The sequence below is a fragment of the Tursiops truncatus genome, chromosome 12 (assembly GCF_011762595.2).
Source record: "Tursiops truncatus isolate mTurTru1 chromosome 12, mTurTru1.mat.Y, whole genome shotgun sequence".
Taxonomy (NCBI): domain Eukaryota; kingdom Metazoa; phylum Chordata; class Mammalia; order Artiodactyla; family Delphinidae; genus Tursiops; species Tursiops truncatus.
In genome coordinates this window covers 22,915,404-22,934,761 of record NC_047045.1, presented here as the reverse complement: position 1 = coordinate 22,934,761, position 19,358 = coordinate 22,915,404, and the positions used below count along the sequence as shown (strand labels likewise).

Sequence of the window (19,358 nt, the reverse complement as noted above, 5' to 3'; positions counted from 1 at the left end):
ATGGAAACACAAAAGACCCCGAATAGCCAAAGCAACCTTGAGAACGAAAAACGGAGCTGGAGGAGTCAGGCTCCCTGACTTCAGACTATACTACAAAGCTACAGTATGGTACTGGCACAAAACCAGAAACACAGATCAAAGGAACAGCATAGAAAGCCCAGAGATAAACCCACGCGCATATGGTCACCTTACCTTTGATAAAGGAGGCAGGAATGTACGGTGGAGAAAGGACAGCCTCTTCAATAAATGGTGCTGGGAAAACTGGACAGGTACATGTAAAAGTATGAGATTAGATCGCTCCCTAACACCATACACAAAAATAAGCTCAAAATGGATTAAAGACCTACATGTAAGGCCAGAAACTATCAAACTCCTAGAGGAAACCATAGGCAGAACACTCTATGACATCAATCACAGCAAGATCCCTTCTGACCCACCTACTAGAGAAATGGAAATAAAAACAAAAATAAACAAATGGGGCCTAATGAAACTTCAAAGCTTTTGCACAGCAAAGGAAACCATAAACAAGACCAAAAGACAACCCTCAGAATGGGAGCAAGTATTTTCACATGAAGCAACGGACAAAGGATTCATCTCCAAAATTTACAAGCAGCTCATGCAGCTCAATAACAAAAAAACAAACGACCCAATCCAAAAATGGGCAGAAGACCTAAATAGACATTTCTCCAAAGAAGATCTACACACTGCCAACAAACACATGAAAGAATGCTCAACATCATTAATCAGTAGAGAAATGCAACTCAAAACTACAATGAGGTATCATCTCACACCAGTCAGAAGGGCCATCATCCAAAAATCTAGAAACAATAAATGCTGGAGAGGGTGTGGAGAAAAGGGAACCCTCTTGCACTACTGCTGGGAATGTGATTCGGTACAGCCACTATGGAGAACAGTATGGAGGTTCCTTAAAAAACTACAAATAGAACTACCGTATGACCCAGCAATCCCACTACTGGGCATATACCCTGAGAAAACCATAATTCAAAAAGAGTCATGTACCCAAATGTTCATCGCAGCTCTATTTACAATAGCCCGGAGATGGAAACGACCTAAGTGTCCATCATCGCATGAATGGATAAAGAAGATGTGGCACATATATACAATGGAATAGTACTCAGCCATAAAAAGAAACGAAATTGAGCTATTTGTAATGAGGTGGATGGACCTAGAGTCTGTCACACAGAGTGAAGTTAAGTCAGAAAGAGAAAGACAAATGCCATATGCTAACACATATGTGGGGAATTTAAGAGGAAAAAAATGTCATAGAGAACCTAGGGGCAAGATAGGAATAAAGACAGACCTACTAGAGAACGGACTTGAGGATATGGGGAGGGGGAAGAGTAAGCTGTGACAAAGTGACAGAGTGGCATGGACATATATACACCACCAAACGTAAAATAGATAGCTAGTGGGAAGCAGCCGCGTAGCACAGGGAGATCAGCTCCGGGCTTTGTGACCACCTAGAGGGTTGGGATAGGGAGGGTGGGAGGGAGGGAGACGCAAGAGGGAAGAGATATGGGAACATACGTATATGTATAACTGATTCACTTTGTTATAAAGCAGAAACTAACACACCATTATAAAGCAATCATACTCCAATAAAGAGGTAAAAAAAAAAAAAACGGAAAAAAGGAGAAGTAACAACTGATATTGCAGAAATACACACAGGATCACGAGGGATTACAAGCACCTCTATGCCAATAAAATGGACAACCTGGAAGAAATGGACAAATTCTTAGAAATGCACAACCTGCCAAGAGTGAATCAGGGAGAAATGGAAAATATGAACAGCCCGATCACAAGCACTGAAATTGAAACTGTGATTAAAAATCTTCCTAACAAACAAAAGCCCAGGACCAGATGGCTTCACAGGCAAATTCTATCAGACATTTAGGGAAGAGTTAACACCTATCCTTCTCAAACTCTTCCAAAATACAGCAGAGGGAGGAACACTCCCAAACTCATTCTACGAGGCCACCATCACCCTGATACCAAAACCAGACAAAGATGTCACAAAGCAAGAAAACTACAGGCCAATTTCACTGATAAACATAGATGCAAAACTCCTCAACAAACTACTAGCAAACAGAATCCAGCAGCACATCAAAAGGATCATACACCATGATCCAGGGGGGTTTATTCCAGGAATGCAAGGATTCTTCAACATACGCAAATCAATCAATGTGATACACCACACTAACAACCTCAAGGAGAAAAGCCATATGCTCACGTCAACAGATGCAGAGAAAGCTTTCGACAAAATTCAACACCCATTTATGATAAAAACCCTGCAGAAGGTAGGCACGGAGGGAACTTTCCTCAACATAATAAAGGCCATGTATGACAAAACCACAGCCAACATCGTCCTCAGTGGTGAAAAACTGAAACCATTCCCACTAAGATCAGGAGCAAGTAAAGGTTGCCCACTCTCGCCACTCTTTTTCAACATAGTCTTGGAAGTTTTAGCCACAGCAATCAGAGGAGAATTAAAAGGAATACAAATCGGAAAAGAAGAAGTAAAGCTGTCACTGTTTGCACATGACATCATACTATACATAGAGAATCCTAAAGATGCTCCCAGAAGACTACTAGAGCTAATCAATGAATTTGGTAAAGTAGCAGGATACAAAATTAATGCACAGAAATCTCTGGCATTCCTATACACTGATGACGAAAAACCTGAAAGTGAAATCAAGAAAACACTCCCGTTTACCACTGCAACAAAAAGAATAAAATATCTAGGAATAAACCTACCTAAGGAGACAAAAGACCTGTATGCAGAAAATTATAAGACACTGGTGAAACAAATTAAAGATGATACAAATAGATGGAGAGATACACCATGTTCCTGGATTGGAAGAACCAACATTGTGAAAATGACTCTACTACCCAAAGCAATCTACAGATCCAGTGCAATCCCTAGCAAACTACCACCGGCATTTTTCACACAACTAGAACAAAAAATCTCACAATTTGTATGGAAACACAAAAGACCCCGAATAGCCAAAGCAACCTTGAGAACGAAAAACGGAGCTGGAGGAGTCAGGCTCCCTGACTTCAGACTATACTACAAAGCTACAGTATGGTACTGGCACAAAACCAGAAACACAGATCAAAGGAACAGCATAGAAAGCCCAGAGATAAACCCACGCGCATATGGTCACCTTACCTTTGATAAAGGAGGCAGGAATGTACAGTGGAGAAAGGACAGCCTCTTCAATAAATGGTGCTGGGAAAACTGGACAGGTACATGTAAAAGTATGAGATTAGATCGCTCCCTAACACCATACACAAAAATAAGCTCAAAATGGATTAAAGACCTACATGTAAGGCCAGAAACTATCAAACTCCTAGAGGAAACCATAGGCAGAACACTCTATGACATCAATCACAGCAAGATCCCTTCTGACCCACCTACTAGAGAAATGGAAATAAAAACAAAAATAAACAAATGGGGCCTAATGAAACTTCAAAGCTTTTGCACAGCAAAGGAAACCATAAACAAGACCAAAAGACAACCCTCAGAATGGGAGCAAGTATTTTCACATGAAGCAACGGACAAAGGATTCATCTCCAAAATTTACAAGCAGCTCATGCAGCTCAATAACAAAAAAACAAACGACCCAATCCAAAAATGGGCAGAAGACCTAAATAGACATTTCTCCAAAGAAGATCTACACACTGCCAACACACACATGAAAGAATGCTCAACATCATTAATCAGTAGAGAAATGCAACTCAAAACTACAATGAGGTATCATCTCACACCAGTCAGAAGGGCCATCATCCAAAAATCTAGAAACAATAAATGCTGGAGAGGGTGTGGAGAAAAGGGAACCCTCTTGCACTACTGCTGGGAATGTGATTTGGTACAGCCACTATGGAGAACAGTATGGAGGTTCCTTAAAAAACTACAAATAGAACTACCGTATGACCCAGCAATCCCACTACTGGGCATATACCCTGAGAAAACCATAATTCAAAAAGAGTCATGTACCCAAATGTTCATCGCAGCTCTATTTACAATAGCCCGGAGATGGAAACGACCTAAGTGTCCATCATCGCATGAATGGATAAAGAAGATGTGGCACATATATACAATGGAATAGTACTCAGCCATAAAAAGAAACGAAATTGAGCTATTTGTAATGAGGTGGATGGACCTAGAGTCTGTCACACAGAGTGAAGTTAAGTCAGAAAGAGAAAGACAAATGCCATATGCTAACACATATGTGGGGAATTTAAGAGGAAAAAAATGTCATAGAGAACCTAGGGGCAAGATAGGAATAAAGACAGACCTACTAGAGAACGGACTTGAGGATATGGGGAGGGGGAAGAGTAAGCTGTGACAAAGTGACAGAGTGGCATGGACATATATACACCACCAAACGTAAAATAGATAGCTAGTGGGAAGCAGCCGCGTAGCACAGGGAGATCAGCTCCGGGCTTTGTGACCACCTAGAGGGTTGGGATAGGGAGGGTGGGAGGGAGGGAGACGCAAGAGGGAAGAGATATGGGAACATACGTATATGTATAACTGATTCACTTTGTTATAAAGCAGAAACTAACACACCATTATAAAGCAATCATACTCCAATAAAGAGGTAAAAAAAAAAAAAACGGAAAAAGGAGAAGTAACAACTGATATTGCAGAAATACACACAGGATCACGAGGGATTACAAGCACCTCTATGCCAATAAAATGGACAACCTGGAAGAAATGGACAAATTCTTAGAAATGCACAACCTGCCAAGAGTGAATCAGGGAGAAATGGAAAATATGAACAGCCCGATCACAAGCACTGAAATTGAAACTGTGATTAAAAATCTTCCTAACAAACAAAAGCCCAGGACCAGATGGCTTCACAGGCAAATTCTATCAGACATTTAGGGAAGAGTTAACACCTATCCTTCTCAAACTCTTCCAAAATACAGCAGAGGGAGGAACACTCCCAAACTCATTCTACGAGGCCACCATCACCCTGATACCAAAACCAGACAAAGATGTCACAAAGCAAGAAAACTACAGGCCAATTTCACTGATAAACATAGATGCAAAACTCCTCAACAAACTACTAGCAAACAGAATCCAGCAGCACATCAAAAGGATCATACACCATGATCCAGGGGGGTTTATTCCAGGAATGCAAGGATTCTTCAACATACGCAAATCAATCAATGTGATACACCACACTAACAACCTCAAGGAGAAAAGCCATATGCTCACGTCAACAGATGCAGAGAAAGCTTTCGACAAAATTCAACACCCATTTATGATAAAAACCCTGCAGAAGGTAGGCACGGAGGGAACTTTCCTCAACATAATAAAGGCCATGTATGACAAAACCACAGCCAACATCGTCCTCAGTGGTGAAAAACTGAAACCATTCCCACTAAGATCAGGAGCAAGTAAAGGTTGCCCACTCTCGCCACTCTTTTTCAACATAGTCTTGGAAGTTTTAGCCACAGCAATCAGAGGAGAATTAAAAGGAATACAAATCGGAAAAGAAGAAGTAAAGCTGTCACTGTTTGCACATGACATCATACTATACATAGAGAATCCTAAAGATGCTCCCAGAAGACTACTAGAGCTAATCAATGAATTTGGTAAAGTAGCAGGATACAAAATTAATGCACAGAAATCTCTGGCATTCCTATACACTGATGACGAAAAACCTGAAAGTGAAATCAAGAAAACACTCCCGTTTACCACTGCAACAAAAAGAATAAAATATCTAGGAATAAACCTACCTAAGGAGACAAAAGACCTGTATGCAGAAAATTATAAGACACTGGTGAAACAAATTAAAGATGATACAAATAGATGGAGAGATACACCATGTTCCTGGATTGGAAGAACCAACATTGTGAAAATGACTCTACTACCCAAAGCAATCTACAGATCCAGTGCAATCCCTAGCAAACTACCACCGGCATTTTTCACACAACTAGAACAAAAAATCTCACAATTTGTATGGAAACACAAAAGACCCCGAATAGCCAAAGCAACCTTGAGAACGAAAAACGGAGCTGGAGGAGTCAGGCTCCCTGACTTCAGACTATACTACAAAGCTACAGTATGGTACTGGCACAAAACCAGAAACACAGATCAAAGGAACAGCATAGAAAGCCCAGAGATAAACCCACGCGCATATGGTCACCTTACCTTTGATAAAGGAGGCAGGAATGTACGGTGGAGAAAGGACAGCCTCTTCAATAAATGGTGCTGGGAAAACTGGACAGGTACATGTAAAAGTATGAGATTAGATCGCTCCCTAACACCATACACAAAAATAAGCTCAAAATGGATTAAAGACCTACATGTAAGGCCAGAAACTATCAAACTCCTAGAGGAAACCATAGGCAGAACACTCTATGACATCCATCACAGCAAGATCCCTTCTGACCCACCTACTAGAGAAATGGAAATAAAAACAAAAATAAACAAATGGGGCCTAATGAAACTTCAAAGCTTTTGCACAGCAAAGGAAACCATAAACAAGACCAAAAGACAACCCTCAGAATGGGAGCAAGTATTTTCACATGAAGCAACGGACAAAGGATTCATCTCCAAAATTTACAAGCAGCTCATGCAGCTCAATAACAAAAAAACAAACGACCCAATCCAAAAATGGGCAGAAGACCTAAATAGACATTTCTCCAAAGAAGATATACACACTGCCAACACACACATGAAAGAATGCTCAACATCATTAATCAGTAGAGAAATGCAACTCAAAACTACAATGAGGTATCATCTCACACCAGTCAGAAGGGCCATCATCCAAAAATCTAGAGACAATACATGCTGGAGAGGGTGTGGAGAAAAGGGAACCCTCTTGCACTACTGCTGGGAATGTGATTCGGTACAGCCACTATGGAGAACAGTATGGAGGTTCCTTAAAAAACTACAAATAGAACTACCGTATGACCCAGCAATCCCACTACTGGGCATATACCCTGAGAAAACCATAATTCAAAAAGAGTCATGTACCCAAATGTTCATCGCAGCTCTATTTACAATAGCCCGGAGATGGAAACGACCTAAGTGTCCATCATCGCATGAATGGATAAAGAAGATGTGGCACATATATACAATGGAATAGTACTCAGCCATAAAAAGAAACGAAATTGAGCTATTTGTAATGAGGTGGATGGACCTAGAGTCTGTCACACAGAGTGAAGTTAAGTCAGAAAGAGAAAGACAAATGCCATATGCTAACACATATGTGGGGAATTTAAGAGGAAAAAAATGTCATAGAGAACCTAGGGGCAAGATAGGAATAAAGACAGACCTACTAGAGAACGGACTTGAGGATATGGGGAGGGGGAAGAGTAAGCTGTGACAAAGTGACAGAGTGGCATGGACATATATACACCACCAAACGTAAAATAGATAGCTAGTGGGAAGCAGCCGCGTAGCACAGGGAGATCAGCTCCGGGCTTTGTGACCACCTAGAGGGTTGGGATAGGGAGGGTGGGAGGGAGGGAGACGCAAGAGGGAAGAGATATGGGAACATACGTATATGTATAACTGATTCACTTTGTTATAAAGCAGAAACTAACACACCATTATAAAGCAATCATACTCCAATAAAGAGGTAAAAAAAAAAAAAAACGGAAAAAGGAGAAGTAACAACTGATATTGCAGAAATACACACAGGATCACGAGGGATTACAAGCACCTCTATGCCAATAAAATGGACAACCTGGAAGAAATGGACAAATTCTTAGAAATGCACAACCTGCCAAGAGTGAATCAGGGAGAAATGGAAAATATGAACAGCCCGATCACAAGCACTGAAATTGAAACTGTGATTAAAAATCTTCCTAACAAACAAAAGCCCAGGACCAGATGGCTTCACAGGCAAATTCTATCAGACATTTAGGGAAGAGTTAACACCTATCCTTCTCAAACTCTTCCAAAATACAGCAGAGGGAGGAACACTCCCAAACTCATTCTACGAGGCCACCATCACCCTGATACCAAAACCAGACAAAGATGTCACAAAGCAAGAAAACTACAGGCCAATATCACTGATAAACATAGATGCAAAACTCCTCAACAAACTACTAGCAAACAGAATCCAGCAGCACATCAAAAGGATCATACACCATGATCCAGGGGGGTTTATTCCAGGAATGCAAGGATTCTTCAACATACGCAAATCAATCAATGTGATACACCACACTAACAATCTCAAGGAGAAAAGCCATATGCTCACGTCAACAGATGCAGAGAAAGCTTTCGACAAAATTCAACACCCATTTATGATAAAAACCCTGCAGAAGGTAGGCACGGAGGGAACTTTCCTCAACATAATAAAGGCCATGTATGACAAAACCACAGCCAACATCGTCCTCAGTGGTGAAAAACTGAAACCATTCCCACTAAGATCAGGAGCAAGTAAAGGTTGCCCACTCTCGCCACTCTTTTTCAACATAGCCTTGGAAGTTTTAGCCACAGCAATCAGAGGAGAATTAAAAGGAATACAAATCGGAAAAGAAGAAGTAAAGCTGTCACTGTTTGCACATGACATCATACTATACATAGAGAATCCTAAAGATGCTCCCAGAAGACTACTAGAGCTAATCAATGAATTTGGTAAAGTAGCAGGATACAAAATTAATGCACAGAAATCTCTGGCATTCCTATACACTGATGATGAAAAACCTGAAAGTGAAATCAAGAAAACACTCCCGTTTACCACTGCAACAAAAAGAATAAAATATCTAGGAATAAACCTACCTAAGGAGACAAAAGACCTGTATGCAGAAAATTATAAGACACTGGTGAAAGAAATTAAAGATGATACAAATAGATGGAGAGATACACCATGTTCCTGGATTGGAAGAACCAACATTGTGAAAATGACTCTACTACCCAAAGCAATCTACAGATCCAGTGCAATCCCTAGCAAACTACCACCGGCATTTTTCACACAACTAGAACAAAAAATCTCACAATTTGTATGGAAACACAAAAGACCCCGAATAGCCAAAGCAACCTTGAGAACGAAAAACGGAGCTGGAGGAGTCAGGCTCCCTGACTTCAGACTATACTACAAAGCTACAGTATGGTACTGGCACAAAACCAGAAACACAGATCAAAGGAACAGCATAGAAAGCCCAGAGATAAACCCACGCGCATATGGTCACCTTACCTTTGATAAAGGAGGCAGGAATGTACAGTGGAGAAAGGACAGCCTCTTCAATAAATGGTGCTGGGAAAACTGGACAGGTACATGTAAAAGTATGAGATTAGATCGCTCCCTAACACCATACACAAAAATAAGCTCAAAATGGATTAAAGACCTACATGTAAGGCCAGAAACTATCAAACTCCTAGAGGAAACCATAGGCAGAACACTCTATGACATCAATCACAGCAAGATCCCTTCTGACCCACCTACTAGAGAAATGGAAATAAAAACAAAAATAAACAAATGGGGCCTAATGAAACTTCAAAGCTTTTGCACAGCAAAGGAAACCATAAACAAGACCAAAAGACAACCCTCAGAATGGGAGCAAGTATTTTCACATGAAGCAACGGACAAAGGATTCATCTCCAAAATTTACAAGCAGCTCATGCAGCTCAATAACAAAAAAACAAACGACCCAATCCAAAAATGGGCAGAAGACCTAAATAGACATTTCTCCAAAGAAGATCTACACACTGCCAACACACACATGAAAGAATGCTCAACATCATTAATCAGTAGAGAAATGCAACTCAAAACTACAATGAGGTATCATCTCACACCAGTCAGAAGGGCCATCATCCAAAAATCTAGAAACAATACATGCTGGAGAGGGTGTGGAGAAAAGGGAACCCTCTTGCACTACTGCTGGGAATGTGATTCGGTACAGCCACTATGGAGAACAGTATGGAGGTTCCTTAAAAAACTACAAATAGAACTACCGTATGACCCAGCAATCCCACTACTGGGCATATACCCTGAGAAAACCATAATTCAAAAAGAGTCATGTACCCAAATGTTCATCGCAGCTCTATTTACAATAGCCCGGAGATGGAAACGACCTAAGTGTCCATCATCGCATGAATGGATAAAGAAGATGTGGCACATATATACAATGGAATAGTACTCAGCCATAAAAAGAAACGAAATTGAGCTATTTGTAATGAGGTGGATGGACCTAGAGTCTGTCACACAGAGTGAAGTTAAGTCAGAAAGAGAAAGACAAATGCCATATGCTAACACATATGTGGGGAATTTAAGAGGAAAAAAATGTCATAGAGAACCTAGGGGCAAGATAGGAATAAAGACAGACCTACTAGAGAACGGACTTGAGGATATGGGGAGGGGGAAGAGTAAGCTGTGACAAAGTGACAGAGTGGCATGGACATATATACACCACCAAACGTAAAATAGATAGCTAGTGGGAAGCAGCCGCGTAGCACAGGGAGATCAGCTCCGGGCTTTGTGACCACCTAGAGGGTTGGGATAGGGAGGGTGGGAGGGAGGGAGACGCAAGAGGGAAGAGATATGGGAACATACGTATATGTATAACTGATTCACTTTGTTATAAAGCAGAAACTAACACACCATTATAAAGCAATCATACTCCAATAAAGAGGTAAAAAAAAAAAAAAACGGAAAAAGGAGAAGTAACAACTGATATTGCAGAAATACACACAGGATCACGAGGGATTACAAGCACCTCTATGCCAATAAAATGGACAACCTGGAAGAAATGGACAAATTCTTAGAAATGCACAACCTGCCAAGAGTGAATCAGGGAGAAATGGAAAATATGAACAGCCCGATCACAAGCACTGAAATTGAAACTGTGATTAAAAATCTTCCTAACAAACAAAAGCCCAGGACCAGATGGCTTCACAGGCAAATTCTATCAGACATTTAGGGAAGAGTTAACACCTATCCTTCTCAAACTCTTCCAAAATACAGCAGAGGGAGGAACACTCCCAAACTCATTCTACGAGGCCACCATCACCCTGATACCAAAACCAGACAAAGATGTCACAAAGCAAGAAAACTACAGGCCAATATCACTGATAAACATAGATGCAAAACTCCTCAACAAACTACTAGCAAACAGAATCCAGCAGCACATCAAAAGGATCATACACCATGATCCAGGGGGGTTTATTCCAGGAATGCAAGGATTCTTCAACATACGCAAATCAATCAATGTGATACACCACACTAACAACCTCAAGGAGAAAAGCCATATGCTCACGTCAACAGATGCAGAGAAAGCTTTCGACAAAATTCAACACCCATTTATGATAAAAACCCTGCAGAAGGTAGGCACGGAGGGAACTTTCCTCAACATAATAAAGGCCATGTATGACAAAACCACAGCCAACATCGTCCTCAGTGGTGAAAAACTGAAACCATTCCCACTAAGATCAGGAGCAAGTAAAGGTTGCCCACTCTCGCCACTCTTTTTCAACATAGTCTTGGAAGTTTTAGCCACAGCAATCAGAGGAGAATTAAAAGGAATACAAATCGGAAAAGAAGAAGTAAAGCTGTCACTGTTTGCACATGACATCATACTATACATAGAGAATCCTAAAGATGCTCCCAGAAGACTACTAGAGCTAATCAATGAATTTGGTAAAGTAGCAGGATACAAAATTAATGCACAGAAATCTCTGGCATTCCTAAACACTGATGATGAAAAACCTGAAAGTGAAATCAAGAAAACACTCCCGTTTACCACTGCAACAAAAAGAATAAAATATCTAGGAATAAACCTACCTAAGGAGACAAAAGACCTGTATGCAGAAAATTATAAGACACTGGTGAAAGAAATTAAAGATGATACAAATAGATGGAGAGATACACCATGTTCCTGGATTGGAAGAACCAACATTGTGAAAATGACTCTACTACCCAAAGCAATCTACAGATCCAGTGCAATCCCTAGCAAACTACCACCGGCATTTTTCACACAACTAGAACAAAAAATCTCACAATTTGTATGGAAACACAAAAGACCCCGAATAGCCAAAGCAACCTTGAGAACGAAAAACGGAGCTGGAGGAGTCAGGCTCCCTGACTTCAGACTATACTACAAAGCTACAGTATGGTACTGGCACAAAACCAGAAACACAGATCAAAGGAACAGCATAGAAAGCCCAGAGATAAACCCACGCGCATATGGTCACCTTACCTTTGATAAAGGAGGCAGGAATGTACGGTGGAGAAAGGACAGCCTCTTCAATAAATGGTGCTGGGAAAACTGGACAGGTACATGTAAAAGTATGAGATTAGATCGCTCCCTAACACCATACACAAAAATAAGCTCAAAATGGATTAAAGACCTACATGTAAGGCCAGAAACTATCAAACTCCTAGAGGAAACCATAGGCAGAACACTCTATGACATCAATCACAGCAAGATCCCTTCTGACCCACCTACTAGAGAAATGGAAATAAAAACAAAAATAAACAAATGGGGCCTAATGAAACTTCAAAGCTTTTGCACAGCAAAGGAAACCATAAACAAGACCAAAAGACAACCCTCAGAATGGGAGCAAGTATTTTCACATGAAGCAACGGACAAAGGATTCATCTCCAAAATTTACAAGCAGCTCATGCAGCTCAATAACAAAAAAACAAACGACCCAATCCAAAAATGGGCAGAAGACCTAAATAGACATTTCTCCAAAGAAGATATACACACTGCCAACAAACACATGAAAGAATGCTCAACATCATTAATCAGTAGAGAAATGCAACTCAAAACTACAATGAGGTATCATCTCACACCAGTCAGAAGGGCCATCATCCAAAAATCTAGAAACAATAAATGCTGGAGAGGGTGTGGAGAAAAGGGAACCCTCTTGCACTGTTGGTGGTAATGTAAATTGATACAGCCACTCTGGAGAACAGTATGGAGGTTTCCCAAAAAACAAAATATAGGGCTTCCATGGTGGCGCAATGGTTGAGAGTCCCCCTGCCAATGACGGGGACACAGGTTCGTGCCCCAGTCCGGGAGGATCCCACATGCCACGTAGCGGCTGGGCGTGTAAGCCATGGCTGCTGCACCTGCGTGTACAGAGCATGTGCTCCCCAATGGGAGAGGATACAACAGTGAAAGACCCGCGTACCGCAGAAAAAAAAAATAGAATTACCATATGACCCAGCAATCCCTCTACTGGGGATATACCCTGAGAAAACCATAATTCAAAAGGAGTGTTGTACTAAAATGTTCTTTGCAGCTCTATTTACAACAGCCCAGAGATGGAAACAACCTAAGTGTCCATCATCCGATGAATGGATAAAGAAGATGTGGCACATATATAGAATGGAATATTACTCAGCCATAAAAAGAAACGAAATTGAGTTATTTGTAGTGAGGTGGATGGACCTAGAGTCTGTCATACAGCGTGAAGTCAGAAAGAGAAAACAAATACTGTATGGTAACATGTATATATGGAATCTAAGAGAAAAAAAAAAGGTCATGAAGTACCTAGGGGTAAGTTGGAATGAAGACACAGACGTACTAAAGAATGGACTTGAGGATATGGGGAGGGGGAAAGGTAAGCTGTGACAAGGTTAGAGAGTGACAAGGACATATATACACTACCAAACGTAAAATAGATTGTTAGTGGGAAGCAGCCACATAGCACATGATCAGCTCGGTGGTTTGTGACCACCTATAGGGGTGGCATAGTGAGGGTGGCAGGGAGGGAGATGCAAGAGGAAAGAGATATAGTAATATATGTATAACTGATTCACTTTGTTATAAAGCAGAAACTAACACACAATTGTAAGGCAATAATACTCCAATAAAGTTGTTTAAAAAGAAAAAGAAAGAATCTGCCTGCCAATTCAGGGCACACGGGTTCGAGCCCTGGTCCGGAAGATCCCACATGCTGCGGAGCTACTAAGCCTGTGCACCACAACTACTAAGCCTGTGCTCTAGAGCCCATGGTCCGCAACAAAGAATAACCTCTGCTCGCCACAACTAGAGAAAGCTTGCGTGCAGCAATGAAGAAAAACCCAAAAATAAAAAATATTAAAAAAAAAAAAAAAAAAAAAAAACAGAAGAAAAACATTTTCGGAGAAATGAGAAAATCTGAATATGGATGGATATTATGCAATTAGTGTTAATTTTCTCAGATATGAAAATAGTACTGTGTTAGGAAGGACAAAACCCTCATTCTTAGTCAATGTGCTGTGGAGTACTTAGAGTGAGGGGTCAGGACCGTCTATGGCTAAATCTCAAACAGTTCAGCAAGAGAACAAAAAGTGTGTGAGAGACAAAGCAAACGTGGCAACATAGTAACGACTGGTTGAACCTAGGTGAAGAGTGAACAAGCAAGCTATCATTTCAAATTTTCTGTATGTATGCTAACTTTCAAAATAAAGGTGGAAAAATAAAACAAGACAGACATCATTCTATTACTTTAGTGAGCAGTGGGAAACGGGTGTAAAGCACACAGACATAAAAAGACTGGAAGAAAATAAACCCAAATATTAATAGTGCTTTCTCATCATAATGGGCTCATAGGTGATTTTATTTTCCTTCCTAGTTTTCATATTTTTAAAAAATGCTCCATAATGGGTATATGTTATTTTTATAATCAGAAGCAATTTAAACATGCTCCTAAAAAATGTTAAGTCAATGCCTTTAAGGAATCACACATCATCTGGAAGATGGTGGAGTAGAAGGACTTGCTCGCACTCCCCCTTGCAAGAGCACCAGAATCACAACTAACTGCTGAACAATCATCAACAGGAAAACACTGGCACTTACCAAAAAGATACCCCACATCCAAAGACAAAGGAGAAGCAACAATGAGACAGTAGGAGGGGCACAATCACAATAAAATCAAATCCTATAACTGCTGGGTGGGTGACTCACTAACTGGAGAACACTTAGACCACAGAAGTCCACTCACTGGAGTGAACGTTCTGAGCCCCACGTCAGGCTTCCCAACCTGGGGGTCTGGCAATGGGAGGAGGAATTCCTAGAGAATCACACTTTGAAAGCTAGTGGGGTTTAACTGCAGGACTCTGAAAAGACAGGGGGGAAACAGAGACTCCACTCTTGCAGGGCACACACAAAGTAGTGTGTGCATCAGGACCCAGGGTAAGGAGCAGTGACCACATAGGAGACTAAACCAGACCTAATCTGCTAGTGTTGGAAGGTGTCCTGCAGAGGTGGGGGGTAGCTGTGGCTCACTACAGGGACAAGGACACTGGCAGCAGAAGTTCTGGGAAGTACTCCTTGGCGTGAGCCCTTCCAGAGTCCGCCATTAGCCCCACCAAAGAGCCCGGGTAGGCTCCAGTGTTGGGTTGCCTCAGGCCAAACAACGAACAGGAAGGGAACCCAAACCTACTCATCAGCAGACAAGTGGATTAAAGTTTTACTGGGCTCTGCCCATCAGAGTAACACCCAGCTCTACCCACCACCAGTCCCTCCCATCAGGAAACTTGCACAAGCCTCTTAGATAGCCTCATCCACCAGAGGGCAGACAGAAGCAAGAAGAACTACAATTCTGCAGCCTGTGAAACAAAAACCACATTCATAGAAAGACAGACAAGATGAAGAGTTAGGGCTATGTATCAGATGAAGGAACAAGATAAAACCCCAGAAAAACACGTAAATGAAGTGGAGATAGGCAACCTTCCAGAAAAAGAAATCAGAATAATTATAAGGAAGATGATCCAGGACCTCGGAAAAAGAATGGAGGCAAAGATCGAGAAGATACAAGAAATGTTTAACAGAGATGAACAATACAATAACTGAAATGAAAAATAAACGAGAAGGAATCAATAGCAGAAGAACTGAGGCAGAAGAACGTATAAGTGACCTGGAAGACAGAATGCTGGAATTCACTGCTGAACAGAATAAAGAAAAAAGAATGAAAAGAAATGAAGACAGCCTAAGGGACCTCTGGGACCACATTAAACACAACAACATTCACATTATAGAGGTCCCAGAAGGAGAAGAGACAGAGAGAAAGGACCCGAGAAAACATCTGAAGAGATTATAGTCAAAAACTTCCCTAACGTGGGAAAGGAAATAGCCACCCAAGTCCGGGAAGCACAGAGAGTCCCATACAGGATAAACCCAAGGAGAAACACGCCGAGACACATAGTAATCCAACTGGCAAAAATTACAGACAAAGAAAAATTACTGAAAGCAGCAAAGGAAAAATGACAAATAACATACAAGGGAAGTCCCATAAGGTTAACAGCTGATTTCTCAGCAGAAACTCTACAAGCCTGAATGGAGTGGCATGACATATTTAAAGTGATGAAAGGGAAAAAACTACAACCAAGATTACTCTATCCAGAAAGCATCTCATTCAGATTCAACGGAAAAATCAAAAGTGTTACACACAAGCAAAAGCTAAAAGAATTCAGCACCACCAAACCAGCTCTACAACAAATGCTAAAGGAATTTCTCTAAGTGGGAAACACAAAAGAAAAGGACCTACAAAAACCCAAAACAATTAAGAAAATGGTCATAGGAACATACATAGCAATAATTACCTTAAACGTGAATGGATTAAATGCTCCAACCAAAAGACACAGGCTCGCTGAATGGATACGAAAACAAGACCCATATATGTGCTGTCTACAAAAGACCCCCTCAGACCTAGGGACACATACAGACTGAAAGCGAGGGGATGGAAAAAGATATTCCATGGATATGGAAATCAAAAGAAAGCTGGAGTAGCAATACTTATGACAGATAAAATAAACTTTAAAATAAAGAATGTTACAAGAGACAAGGAAGGACACTACATAATGAGCAAGGGATCAATCCAAGAAGAAGATATAACAGTTACAAATATATATGCACCAAACATAGGAGCACCTCGATACAGAAGGCAACTGCTAAGAGCTATAAAAGAGGAAATCAACAGTAACACAATAATAGTGGGGGACTTTAACACCTCACTTACACCAATGGACAGATCATCCAAACAGAAACTTAATAAGGAAACACAAGCTTTAAATGACACAAGAGACCAGATAGATTTAATTGGTATTTATAGGACATTCCATCCAAAGACAGCAGATTACACTTTCTTCTCAAGTGCGTATGGAATATTCTCCAGGATAGATCTCATCTAGGGTCACAAATCAAGCCTCAGTAAATTTAAGAAAATTGAAATCATATCAAGCATCTTTTCTGATCACAACGTTCTGAGATTAATATCAATTACAGGGACAAAAACATAAAAAACACAAACACATGGATGCTAAACAATATGTTACTAAATAACCAACGGATCACTGAAGAAATCAAAGAGGAAATAAAAAAATACCTAGAGACAAATGACAATGAGAACACGATGATCCAAAACCTATGGGATGCAGCAAAAGCAGTTTTAAGAGGGAAGTTTATAGCAATACAAGCCTACCTCAAAAAACAAGAAAAATCTCAAATAAACAATCTAACCTTACACCTAAAGGAACTAGAGAAAGAAGAACAAACAAAACCCAAAGTTAGCAGAAGGAAAGCAATCATAAAGATCAGATCAGAAATAAATGAAACAGAAACAAAGAAAACAATAGCAAAGATCAATAAAACTAAAAGCTGGTTCTTTGAGAAGATGAACATAGTTGATAATCCATTAGCCAGACTCATCAAGCAAAAGGAGAGGACTCAAATCAATAAAATTAGAAATGAAAAAGGAGCAGTTACAACAGACACCACACAAATACAAAGCATCCTAAGAGACTACTACAAGCAACTCTATGCCAATAAAATGGACAACCTGGAAGAAAAGGACAAATTCTTAGAAAGACAAACCTTCCAAGACTAAACCAGGAAGAAATAGAAAATATGAACAGACCAATTACATGAAATTTAAACTGTGAGTAAAAATCTTTCAACAAACAAAAGTCCAGGTCCAGATGCCTTCACAGGTGAATTCTATCACAAATTTAAAGGAGAGCTAAAAGCACCCATCCTTCTCAAACTCTTCCAAATATTTGCAGAGGAAGAAACACTCTCAAACTCATTCTACGAAGCCACCATCACCCTGATACCAAAACCAGACAAAAATACTACAAAAAAAAAATTACAGACCAATATCACTGATGAATATAGATGCAAAAATCCTCAACAAAACACTAGCAAACAGAATCCAACAACCCATTAAAAGGATCATACACCATGATCAAGTGGAATTTATCCCAGGGATGCAAGGATTCTCCAATATATGCAAATCAATCAATGTGATACACCACATTAACAAACTGAAGAAGAAAAACCATAAGATCATCTCAATAGATGCAGAAAAAGCTTTTGACAAAATTCAACACCCATTTATGATAAAAACTCTACAGAAAGTGGGCACAGAGGGAACCTACCTCAACATAACAAAGGCCATATACGACAAACCCACAGCAAACATCATTCTCAATGGTGAAAAACTGAAAGCATTTCCTCCCAGATCAGGAACAAGACAAGGATGTCCACTCTCACCACTATTACTGAACATAGTTTTGGAAGTCCTAGCCACAGCAATCAGAGAAAAAAAAGAAATAAAAGGAATCCAAATTGGAAAAGAAGTAAAGTTGTCACTGTTTGCAGATGACATGATACTATACATAGAGAATCCTAAAGATGCCACTAGAAAACTACTAGAGCTAATCAATGAATTTGGTAAAGTTGCAGGATACAAAATTAATGCACAGAAATCTCTGGCATTTCTATACACTAATGATGAAAAATCTGAAAAAGAAATTAAGGAAACACTCCCATTTACCACTGCAACAAAAAGAATAGAATATCTAGGAATAAACCTATCTAGGGAGAAAAAAGACCTGTATGCAGAAAACTACAAGACACTGATGAAAGGAATTAAAGATGATACAAACAGATGGAGAGATATACCATGTTCTTGGATTGGAAGAATCAATATTATGAAAATGACTAAATTACCCAAAGCAATCTACAGACTCAATGCAATCCCTATCAAATTACCAATGGCATTTTTTACAGAACTAGAACAAAAAAACTTCAAATTTGTATGGAGACACAAAACACCCCGAATAGCCAAAGCGTTCTCGAGGGAAAGAAACGGAGCTGGAGGAATCAGACTCCCTGACTTCAGACTATACTACAAAGATACAGTAATCAAGACAATGTGGTACTGGCACAAAAACAGAAATATAGATCAATGGAACAGGATAGAAAGCCCTAAGATAAACCCATGCACCTATGGTCAACTAATCTATGATGAGGGAGGCAAGGATATACAATGGAAAAAAGACAGTCTCTTCAATAAGTGGTGCTGGGAAAACTGGACAGCTACATGTAAAAGAATGGAATTAGAACACTCCCTAACACCATACACAAAAATAAACTCAAAA

The 19,358-nt window shown here is 40.2% G+C and overlaps 1 protein-coding gene across 9 annotated transcripts in view; it reads right to left on the bottom strand.

Moving 5' to 3' along the window:
* The window catches only part of ANKRD6 (ankyrin repeat domain 6), a 282,254-nt gene that overhangs the window by 91,568 nt on the left and 171,328 nt on the right, over positions 1-19,358 (bottom strand). The window lies entirely within an intron of this gene.